Source organism: Gorilla gorilla, chromosome 20 (assembly GCF_029281585.2).
Source record: "Gorilla gorilla gorilla isolate KB3781 chromosome 20, NHGRI_mGorGor1-v2.1_pri, whole genome shotgun sequence".
NCBI lineage: Eukaryota > Metazoa > Chordata > Mammalia > Primates > Hominidae > Gorilla > Gorilla gorilla.
The window spans coordinates 38772063-38783366 of NC_073244.2; the positions used below are offsets into that span (position 1 = coordinate 38772063).

Here is an 11304-nt window from a genome sequence, read left to right on the forward strand (position 1 = left end):
TCACTCCCACTGCAGCCCCTCAGATGCACCAGGACCCCTCCTGCCATGGGGCCTTTGCAGACGCTGTGCTTTCCCTAAAGTCCTCTACTCCTCTTTGCAATGGCCTTGGATTGTAGTTAAAATGTTCCACATCTTTGTTGGGATTAATTGTTCAATGTCTGTGTCTTCACTGGGCAGCAAGCTCCATGGGGGCATAGATTATGATGGATTTTCTCCTAGTATAGAGCCCCAACATGTAGCAGATCTAACAAAAAAGACTTGGTGACTATATGTTAAATCTATGAGGATGATCCTCCACAACTTTATGAGCTCCTCAAGGGTAGGGTCTTCTTAATTTTATATCTCTAGCATTTAGTACAGAGCCTGAGCTCAGGTACTATTTTGGTTAGCATTCATTGGCTAGGTGAACAAAATTCTCCTTTTCTAGAGTTTAGTTTTCTCAACTAGAAAACTTGGGAGGTAGACAAGATCAGTATTCCTTACACTCTTTTTTAAAATGGTCATAGCTTCTTAGATGGGGCAAAGGTCCCCTTTTTTTCTAAGCTAACTTGTCCCACTTACCAGTAAAAAAGTAACAAACCAAATAACAACAAAGAATTAGATAGAAATATAATAATTTAAAATATTCACTCATGCTTTTTTTTGGCTGCCAACCCTCTTGTTCTTTTTGCCTTCTTTTTTTTCTTCCATTCTCTCTATTAATTGTCAGATTCAAACTAGACCAGAGTTTTCCATCACCTTAAGGAAAAAATTGTTGCTGCAGAAAGGCAAAGAGAAAAAAAGTCAGTTCTCACCTCTCAACTTCAAATCAGACTATTGAAACCAATGGCTTGGTGTCACCAGGGGCCCTTCTGGAAGCAGACACACAGAGCTGAAATTGAGAGTTTAATGAGTTAAGGAGCTATTTACAGAGATTTGGGCCACGTTCAGGGTAACACATAGCCACTGGCATCAGGACGCCTTTATCACCTTAAGCTAGAGGAGTGAAAGGGAAGAGAAAGTGTGTTAGGCTGTCCTTGCATTGCTATAAAGAAATACCTGAGGATGGGTAATTTGTAAGAAAAGAGGTTTCATGGGCTCATGGTTCTGCAGGCTGTACAAGAAGTAGAGTGGTATCTACTTCTGGGGAGGCCCCAGGGAGCTTTTACTCATGGTGGAAGGTGAAGCAGGAGCAAGAGAGAGAGGGAGCAGGTGCCACATACTTTTAAACAGCCAGATCTTCTGAGAAGTCACTCACTATCACCAGGACAGTTCCAAGGGGATGGCACTAAGCCACTAAGCCATTTATTAAAAAAAAAAAAATCACCCCCATGATCCAATCACCTCCCAGCGGGCCCCCTTCTGACATTGGGAATCACATTTCAACGTGGGGTTCAGATGGAGACACAGTTCCAAACCATACCAGAAAGCCTAGCAGAAAGGACTGCTTGGCAGGAGCTGTGGCATTCAGCTGGGGACCCAGCAGGGATGGAGCTGGAGGATGGCATGCCCCTCTTTGTGCTTGTCTTCCTTTAGACTCTGCTAGGGCCACCCTTGCCTAAACTCAGCCAGGAACCAGGAGGCAAGGGAGCCATGGATAAAGCCCTTGCAGGGGAGCCACCCAGAGCAGAGTGAGGGGCAAAGCGAAGGCCTGCAGAATGGACCAACGCTGGCTTCAGAGAAGGAAGCTTAGAAGGACCTCAGCAATGCATTTATGCCACAGCAATAAATGTGGGAAAAACATAATAAGAAGTTCTCAGAGCCAGTTTTCCCTCCCTCTCCCATCTTCATCCCTCAAAACAGATAAAGACCCTTGAAACTGGGGCAAAGGACAGGCATTCGGGGTGGAAGGTAGTGGGTGGCGGGGTTGAAGAAGCCCACTGAGGGCTCTGTCACACTGAAGTAAAAGTGAGACTCCACTCTAGAGGTGAGGCTCAGACACTGGACCAAATTAAGGACTGGCTAAAATAGGGCCTGGGCGGAAGCAGCTTTCCATAAGACATGCCCACCAGTGTGCCACATCAGCTTACCATTACCATGGCAACACCTGGCAGTTACTGCCCCTTTCTATGGCAATGACCCAATAACCTCAAAGTTACCACACTTTTTCTAAAAGTTCCTGCATAAACTACCCCTTAACCTACATGTGATTAAAAGTGGGTGTAAACATGCATGCAGAACTGCTTGGAGGTGATGCTACTCTCAGTGCACTGCTCATGGGGTAGCCCTGCTCTGCAAGAGCAGTCATGGAGCTGCCACACTGCTGCTTCAGTAAAGCCATTTTCTGCTGGGCGCAGCCAAGAACCCTCAAAGGCTGAGCCCCACTTAAGGGCTCACCTGCCCTGCATCAATATCCCCTGGGCTGAGTTCCTTAACAATAAAGAACTGAAGCCCTAGATTAACGCCAGAAGCTGAGTGCCTGGGGAGCCTGAACCATACTTCCAGTGGAGCCTAGGGAACCAACAAGTCTCCTGAGAGCCTCCAGCACCAGCAGGGTGTGTCAGCATCGGAGCTGTGGTGGAGTCTAATCAAGGCACCAGAGCCCCCCAGCCCATGTTTCCTGCAGGCCCATGCAGGGCAGGAGAGATCCCTTTAAGTTCCATGTGTTTCACCTGTGTACACCCCAAGAAGGTATAGAGGTTGCTGAGACCAGAGGTCAGGGGGACCATGGAGGTCACTCAGCAGATGTCAACATTCACAGACAATGATGCTTAAAAGCCAGACCGCACACGTGAGCTTCTTGAAGTTCTTCTGCAACTTCCCTGAGGAGGAGAGGGGAAAACTCATGCAAAGACTGAATTTACTCAGTTACTAACATGAAGTTTCAGCTCTGGTGGGGAAGGGAGGTTGAGAGAGAAACTAAGTTCAGCTATAGAAACATCAAGCTGTGTTTCTTTCATGCACAACTGAGTTGTGGCCCTGTTCAATAGACGTCTCCTCGATTGGATCAGGTGAGCCTTTGTGTGGCCCAGCAAGGCTTCAGAACTCACTTGTAAAAGTATAGAAAGGACAGATATCACAAGAGAGGGGACACTTGCCTGGCCTCCCCATCCTTTCCTCTGTCATTTAGCTTTTGTTTCGAATATAGGGTAAGTAAAAAGATTAAAAGCCCCACATGACCTTGGAACTTCATCACTTAGATGGTAGAGAGACTCATAATACACAACATGCCTTTGAAACCATTTTACCCTCTGGCCTGTGTCACTGGGAAAAAATCTCTCTCATTGCTCTGCTGGTCCCTGGCCATAGGCCCACACCTTGGAATCCTAGTTTCCGGTCCACTGAAGCTGGTTGATAATAAAAAATGAATCCATTAAGTTTGTACCTGAATTTTTTCCTGCAAGCATCTAAGGAACTGATACCATCTTCTTACCAAAAAATATCTCACTTCTACTGCATTTCATCAGAGTTGCAAGGGATTACAGCTAAGTCTGTAAGGGAATAATAAAATGCAAGAAACGGAAGATCATTTAGGGCTGAGAGATGAGTTAATTCAGATAAGAAAATGAAGACCCAAGGAGAAAAAAATTATTTCCCAAAGACCACCTTCTAAGTTAAAGACTTAAATCAGGCCTCTTGATTGAAAGACCAAAGTCTTTTCTTTCTGCCATTTTGACTCCCCACACCACCACAATCCCCATCTACGTCAGGAAGTTATGGCTGGCACCTTCCACAGATGGACCTGAGTACTCTGTCTACCCCAGGCCCCATACTCAGCACTGGGGGATTACATGAGGAGGAAGACAGACCTGGTCGCTGCCTTTGAAGTGTATATACCTGCCTGCATTGAACTGGATCAAGAGTCCTGATTTAGCTTATTTGGAGTGGCTGGTGCATTCCAAAAGCCATCTTTCTTAGCAAGCTGAGACCAATCAAAGGGTTGATGTCCAAATCTCATCTGTGCAAGCATGAGAAGACACCATCAGCTTTGGACTTTCCATGTCCTGGTTAAAACCAGTAGACAATTTGTGCCTCCCTAAATGAAGCACTTAGTGAGTGGTTGGAAAGATGGCCGAAGCCATCATTGGTGTAAGCATTGTCAAGGGCATGCCTGTATGGTTGCTTGCACTCAGGCTGATGTTTAGTGTAACATTTTAAAGATCTGCTGGGAGGGAGGCTTCGGGGCTAAATGATACTAAGAGTCCACCTCAGGAAAAATGCTTTGGTAGCCGATGAGGACTGTGTTCTGAAAACTCAACCACTGCATTCCCCACGCCCTATGCACAGGTTTCTATGGGACCCATGAGTCCTCCACACCTGCCAGTGCAGGCAGCCAGGGCTTTCCAACCCCACAGCCCAGGAAAGGGGTTCCTAGATACCAGAGCAAAGAAAGGCAGTGTGGGATTTATAGCTTCAAAATAGTCTTTGGATATAAAGAGTCTTGATTTGTAGAGACAATTTTTTGATGCACTAAAGTCTCAAGAGGCCTGGCATGGTGGCTCACAATTGTTATTCCAGCACTTTGGGAGGCCAAGGTGGGAGGATGACTTGAGGCCAGGGGTTGGAGACCAGCCCGGCCAACCTAGTGAGACTCCGTCTCTACATTTTCTTAAAAAAAAATTAGCCAGGTATGGTAGCATATGCCTGTAGTCCCAGCTACTCAAGAAGCTGATGCGGGACGATTGCTTGAACCCAGGAGTTCAAGGCTGCAGTGAGCCCTGATTATACAATTGCACTCCAGCCTGGGCAACAGAACTTCGTTTCTTAAAAAAAAAAAAAAAAAAAGGAAATCGTTATCCTTTAAGAGCTTCTCCTTGCCCTTTAGATGAAACACTAACTTCTACTGCATCTATAAATCCCCACATCTCCTCTCCTCAGTTTCCAACCTCATCTCCTGCACTTTCCCTCCTGCCAGCCCTGCTTGGCAAGGCCTTCAGCTCGTCACACACAAGCCTCTGCCCTGCATGGGGCCTTGTGCAGTCTCTTCCCTCCCTTGGAACTCTTCCACCTGCTTCCCCTGTCTGTATTTGTCCTCTTTGATTCCTGTTTCAGCCTTTTAATGTCACTTCCTCAGAGAGAGCTTTGCTGATCTTCCAGTCTAGCTCCTAGTTGCTAGTGACTTCCCCTCTAGTTTTCCTGCATGGCAGTTCACGAAACTCTTAGCATGCTTCAACGCGTGTCCCTTCTGTTAAATGCCTGCCTTCCATAAGCTCGCGAAGCCGGGCAGAACTTGACGGTGGCTCTCTGGTTTCAAAGATCTCCACCCTTGTCACTACGCAATGCTCCTGAAGAAATGAATCTGAAAGAAACAAAGAAGCAGAAAGTATACATCAAGCCTATTGGAAGAGGGCCACTGTAATGATGTCTGAAGCTCCTGTGGGCCTCTCCCTACCTGGCAGGAGAAGTTCACTGTGCCTCAGGGACCTCAGGGAGGAGGCAGGGTGCTGAGCATGGCTTTGGTGTGACACTGGGATGTCACCCAACCTTGTTCCTGGCCCATCTACAGCCTCTGCTTGCCATAGAGCCAAGTAGCTTCCTTATGCAGTAGGAACTCTTATTCCCGTTTATCAGAGAAGCAAGCCAAGGTGAGCAATGGACAGACCTGGAGCTGCCAGCATGATCATGTGATTGCAAACCCTGAGCTCCTTTCAATAACCATGTGTCTTATAAATAATGGTGATGGTGTGAGCTGTGCCCAGCACCACTGAAAAACAAAATGCCCTAGAGACAGTAATGTCAAATGGAGAGACAGACAGGTAGACAGACAGACAGGTAATCTCCCCTTTGCTACCACTGAGGATGTTGCTTCCTCTCAGTCTATTTCCCAAATCCTCCTTTCCCCACACCCCATAATCTTGTCAGGGCTTACCTCCTCCCTGTACTCTGCGCTTTCATTAATTTTTTTATCACCTATCCCTCAGCTGTAATCTAGGACTTTGTAGGGACAATTAATTAAAGTGAGGAGGTTCTTAAAAGGAGGTATCGACCTGCAAGTCAGCCCTTTCTGTCTGCAGAATTAATCTTCAGATTACGGGTCAAGAGGAGACATCTTTAAAAAAGTGCCCAGCCAATCGATTTTTCAGATGTGTTCATGAAGTCGCAACAGCTGTGTATGAACCCGATTGCATATGCTGCTTACTGCCTAAGAAAAGCATACCCGACTGAGTACACATGAGAGTGCAGCTTGTTTGAAGAATCTGTTGCTGTAGAAGGATTAAAGGGAAGAAAAAGATAAAATGTGTATTTTAAAAAGCATCTATTGATCTATCTATCTAGCTATCTATAATATATATATATTTCCGGTCCTCAATCCTGGGCAGGGTGTGTGCTGTCAGAGATAGGCAAGGATGGGTGCCAGCCATTGGAGAGCTGTTCCAGGGAGGGAGCCCAACCACTCTCTGGCCTTAGCCAGCCCAGGCAGCACCAGAGAAAGACTCATCCAACACTGAAATAGACGGCCCCAGTGTGTGTGTTACAATAGCAGGTGAGTAAAACTGTCTATTGTACACATGCGGATGTAGGAGCTTTGCAATTATCTAGCCTAATGTGCAGATAAGGAAATCAGGGCCCTGGTAGGTACATGACTTTCTCAGTCTTGCTGTGTATGGTCCATTCCCCAAACTGAAATTCAGGACCTCTGACACCCAGGCTGGGCTCTAAGACATGCTGCCATTTCTCAGGGGAGCAATTGAGAGAAGCAGCCAGGCATTTTCCTGTCTGACCCCAACACCGGGGTTCTAATCTCCCTTAAGCTCACACAGCACCTCCCCAACCACTTTTGTGGAGAGAACAAAAAGAAAGATGTCGATTTACCTGGAGAGCATCTGTCACTAATAGTAACATGCGGCTTTCACTGAGGGTTAACTGTATCCAGGTGTCGTTCTTATCTTCTTACAAGTATTAGCCCATTTGCAAATAAAGTGTGGGAGGCTTAGAAAGGTCAAGTGGCTTGTCTAAGCTCACAGAGCAAGTCAAAGCTGGAACCAGAATTCTGGGATTAGTCCTGTGTTGCAACAATTCTTTATTACCTCAACGGACAAGGTGCACATCAATTTGAATTACTTGAGCTAAGCTGAGTGACTTGATTCCCGTTCCTTACATTGATGAGGATGCCAGGCCTGTGCCTAACCCTTACCAGGAGCTGGAGAGCACAAATGAAGGGACAAAGAGAAGTACACGGTAGCCGAGTATAATGAACAAAATCTCCCGCTTAGGTCAAACAGGGGCACGGTTGTGTTCTGCCTCATCTCAAGAAAAGTTAGGACCTAAGCTCCATGATCATCAGTTTTCTCATCTCTAAAATCGGCATAATAGCATTCACCTTTTAGGGTTCCCAGGGATCTTGGATTAGTCTGCACACATTTCCAGGAACATTCCAGGCACCTGGGGAGCAGTACAGCTCCTTCAGGAGGTCCTCGATCATCATGAACAGATGTTAGTAATCATGACTGACACAGATGCTGCCTACGGGATGATGACGGTGGTGATGGTGATGATAAAGTTGTGGTTACGCTGCTGCTGTGACGATGGGATAACAGTGATGACACAAGAAAGAACATGGCTCTGCCATGTCAGGACCATTTAGGTCAGTGGTTCCGAACTAGGAGTGATTTCACCCACAGGGGATGTTTGGCAATGCCTGGAGACACTTTTAGTTGTTCACACTGTTGAGGGAGGTGCTACTGGAATCCAGTCGTGGGGGCCAGGGACCTTGTTAACCACCCTATAATGCATAGGAAAGCCCCCACAAGAAAGAATGATCCAGCCAAAATGTCTGTGGGGCCCAGGTTAAAAAACCTGGTCTAGGAGGACAGAAAACCTGAACACTGGAAGTGAGAGATTGAAGCTTCCAGGAGCCTTGTTGACTACTTAACACACCCCTTTCAGCTGCTGCTTTGAACCATACAGGAATCTGCACCTAAAAGGAAGAGGGCAGAGTTGTTGAGAGTCGGGAAGACTATAGTGAAGCCGTTCCATGGGACCTCCTCCCTCTACTTGCAGGGCGGCCTGGTGCAGCTGCGTCTCCGGCCCCTCCAAGTCCACGTGGAAACTGTCCCCTGGTTGTCTAGATGTGCAAAAGGGTGTCTGCAGGAGCAGTCTTGCTCTCCCAAGCCTGTGACACTGTGACAGGTAGAAAGAAGCAGGAGCAGGAGGAGGAGGGGAGAGGAGGAGGAGAGCCACCCATAAATGAAAGAACAGTGGAGCATCGATCAGCACTTTTTCACAGCCGGGGAGCCGCTTTGCTGAGCCCCAGCACTGTCAGACAGACACTTAATTAAACCTGTGCAACTGCCGGCATGGATGGCTGTGCTTAGCTCCCATCAGCAACTCTGCCAGAAAGGAAGAGGTGCCACAGAAGTTATGAAGGGGCCCAGGGCTGGCGGCTGGGTATCTGGAGCGCTGGTACCCTCTTCCCTCCACCAGAGCTGGCTCCAAATTTCAGACTCAAAGCAGAAAGTTTATTCTGTATTTTTCCAGGAGATGGGGCTGGTTGGAGGTGAGAGCACGGGGAAGGCTAGATTCCCTGGGAATCCCCTGTTGTTTTCCTCTCTGGGAGACCTTGGTGTGCAGGTTCCAGACACTGCCCTGGTTCTCACCATAGGGCAGGGACACGGGGAGTCCTCACCAAATTCCAAATGCCTCCACAGAGAGGGAGGCTCCGTGTGGTGATGAAACCTGCTCTGTTCATTTCGTCATTTGGAATTCTCTTGGATGGCCTGTGAGTTTTCTGTTATAGAATCAAAACCACATTTTCTTAAAAGTTGAGAGACTGTGGTCTATTCTGCCTGAGACCCCCATGTGATGCCAGAGGAGCCACAACTCGCAGGCCCTGCATCACCTGCTACTGTGTGCAGATGAGGAAGTCTGTCTTCCTGGAGGGGGTTCTTATGAGCACAAACGGTGATGAATGACGTTAAATGCATGATGAAAAACTAAGCCACCACAGAAAGCCGGCTGCTCACCCCACAGAGGCACAGAAAGCTGGCTGCTCACCCCACAGAGGCACAGAAAGCTGGCTGCTCACCCCACAGAGGCACAGAAAGCTGGCTGCTCACCCCACAGAGGCACAGAAAGCTGGCTGCTCACCGCACAGAGGGAGAGCACTTTGCGGATGAGGCCTGATTTTTTTTCTTTCTTTTCTTTCTTTCCTTTTCTTTCTTTTCTTTTTCTTTTCTTTCTTTCTTTTCTTTCTTTCTTCCTTCCTTCCTTCCTTCCTTCCTTCCTTCCTTCCTTCCTTCCTTCCTTCCTTCCCTCCCTTCCCTCCCTTCCTCCCTTCCTTCCTCCCTTTCTTCCTTTCTTTTTTTGACAAAATTTCACTCTGTTACTCAGGCCAGAGTGCAGTGATGGGATCACAGCTCACTGTAACCTCGACCTCCTAGGTTCAAGCAATTCTCCTATCTCAGCCTTCTGAGTAGCTGGGACTACAGGTGCACAACACCACACCCAGTTTATTTTTTTGATTTTTGGTAGAGGGTGTTGCTGTACTGTCCAGGCTGGTCTTGATCTCCTGGCCTCAAGTGATTATCCCACCATGGCCTCCCAAAGTGTTGGGATTACAAGTGTGACCGCCATGCCTGGCCAAGACCTGCTTCTTAATCATTGTTGGATTCACAGAGCTTCACACTGTGCCATCCATGGTACCATACAGAGAAAGGAAAGCACTTGTAAATGTGTATGTTACTGCCCCCGCTGCCTCCCAGGGAGGTGAATCCCTCATCATGGGCCTCTGCTGAGTGGATGATGGGTATGGAGATGGGAGGGAGGGGAATCCCTCATCAGGGCCTCTGCTGAGGGGGTGATGGGTGTGGAGATGCAGGAGAAGAGGAGTTGGTACAGAGCTGAATTGTCCAACACACGACAGAGAAATAAGTGAAAAGTAAGGCAGTGGCTAACATGGGGTTTGGGTGGGGCCAGGGGAAATTGAGTGGCTGGCAGGCGGGTAGCAGGAAAGGGGAACGACGGGGGCTGCAATGTTACAGGGTAGGTTCTGAAGTTGTCTGACAGGTGGTGAGTGATAGAGACCTTTTTCTTGATCTCCCAGTGAAAACTTCAGTAATCACATGACTGCCACTTTTGTAAAAGGGGCTTGCATTTGGGGGCTGCAAGGTTGGCGCAAGGTTAGATCCGGGATTGCCCGTGGGAGACCTGCCACAGCCAGGCTGCGTGGCAACAGAGCACTCGCTTCTTCTCATGGCTATACTGGTGCATGGCAGCCCCTGACTCAGGTCCACAGTCTGACACTGCCAGGTTCAAGGTCGGACTTTAAGCCTGGCCCAGATCTCCCACAGGCTACTTATTCCTATCTCCTTCCAAATTCAGCAACGCATTACACCACCTTGAAGAAGATGGGGCAGAGCGGAGGGGAGGCTAGAGGGACAATCCCAAAAAGAGCCCTAAATCTATATCAGATTTTCCTTTTAACCAAAATCTATTTGGTATTCAGCAGAAATTTTGAGTCTAGTGTTTGACATAATTTAATAGTGTGCATTAATGACTATAATTTTCCCCTGTAGTCGAGATACTAAGAAAATGAGACGTGCTTCATCTACACCACACACAACAGTAACCAGGACAGACTTGGAAATGACAGTAAAGAACAAAGTCCGTGAGGGCCAACAGCTTGTGGGGAACTTCAGAGACATGCAGCACTCCACACAGAAAGCACATTCCACTCCAGTTGTAAGAAGGTTTGAGCCTCCCTGGTATTTGTTACGTTCTTTTACGCTGACTACATTGCTGTGTGGTGGGTAATACCATTCTCATTGTGCAGGTGCCAAAGCTGAGGCCAGAGGGGTTAGGAGATGGTATATGTCCAAGGATAACATTAAGATATTTTAAGTTCAGTTTATTTTATTTTATTTTATTTTTTATAGACAGAGTCTTGCTCTGTTGCCCAGGCTGGAGTGTAGTTTCACAATCGCAGCTTACTGCAACCTGGAACTCCTGAACTCAGGCAAACCTTCCTGCTCAGCCTCCTGAGTAGCTAAGGCTACAGGCATGCACCAACACACCTGGCTATTTTGTTGTTATTATTATTATTATTATTATTATTATTATTATTATTATTATTATTCGTAGAGACAGGGTCTTGCTATGTTGACCAGGCTGATCTTGAACTCCTGACCTCAAGCAATTCTTCCTCCTCGGCCACCCTAAGTGCTGGGATTGCAGGCCTGAGCCACCATTCCAGTCCATAAAGTTTTATTTTAAGTCCTTAGATGTGGGATTTCTTTTTTTGAGCAGCAAGTACTACCTGAACTAAAACAGGTGGTCTTGCAACTTGCAATGGATTATGGAAATAGATGGCATCTATATTGGTGAGGTTCTCACCAAAACTCAAACAGAATAAATGCCATTTGAAGAACAAATCTCAACTTTAACCTT

The 11304-nt window shown here is 47.2% G+C and overlaps 1 long non-coding RNA gene across 1 annotated transcript in view; it reads left to right on the forward strand.

Annotated features, from left to right (window-relative positions):
- Window positions 1–10532, forward strand: part of LOC109024150 (uncharacterized) — a 35813-nt gene extending 25281 nt beyond the window's left edge. Inside the window, exon 4 of the long non-coding RNA XR_010131940.1 lies at window positions 10434–10532. This is a non-coding gene — a long non-coding RNA (uncharacterized lncRNA). The remainder of the gene's footprint in view (window positions 1–10433) is intronic.
- The last annotated feature ends 772 nt before the right edge of the window (window positions 10533–11304 follow it).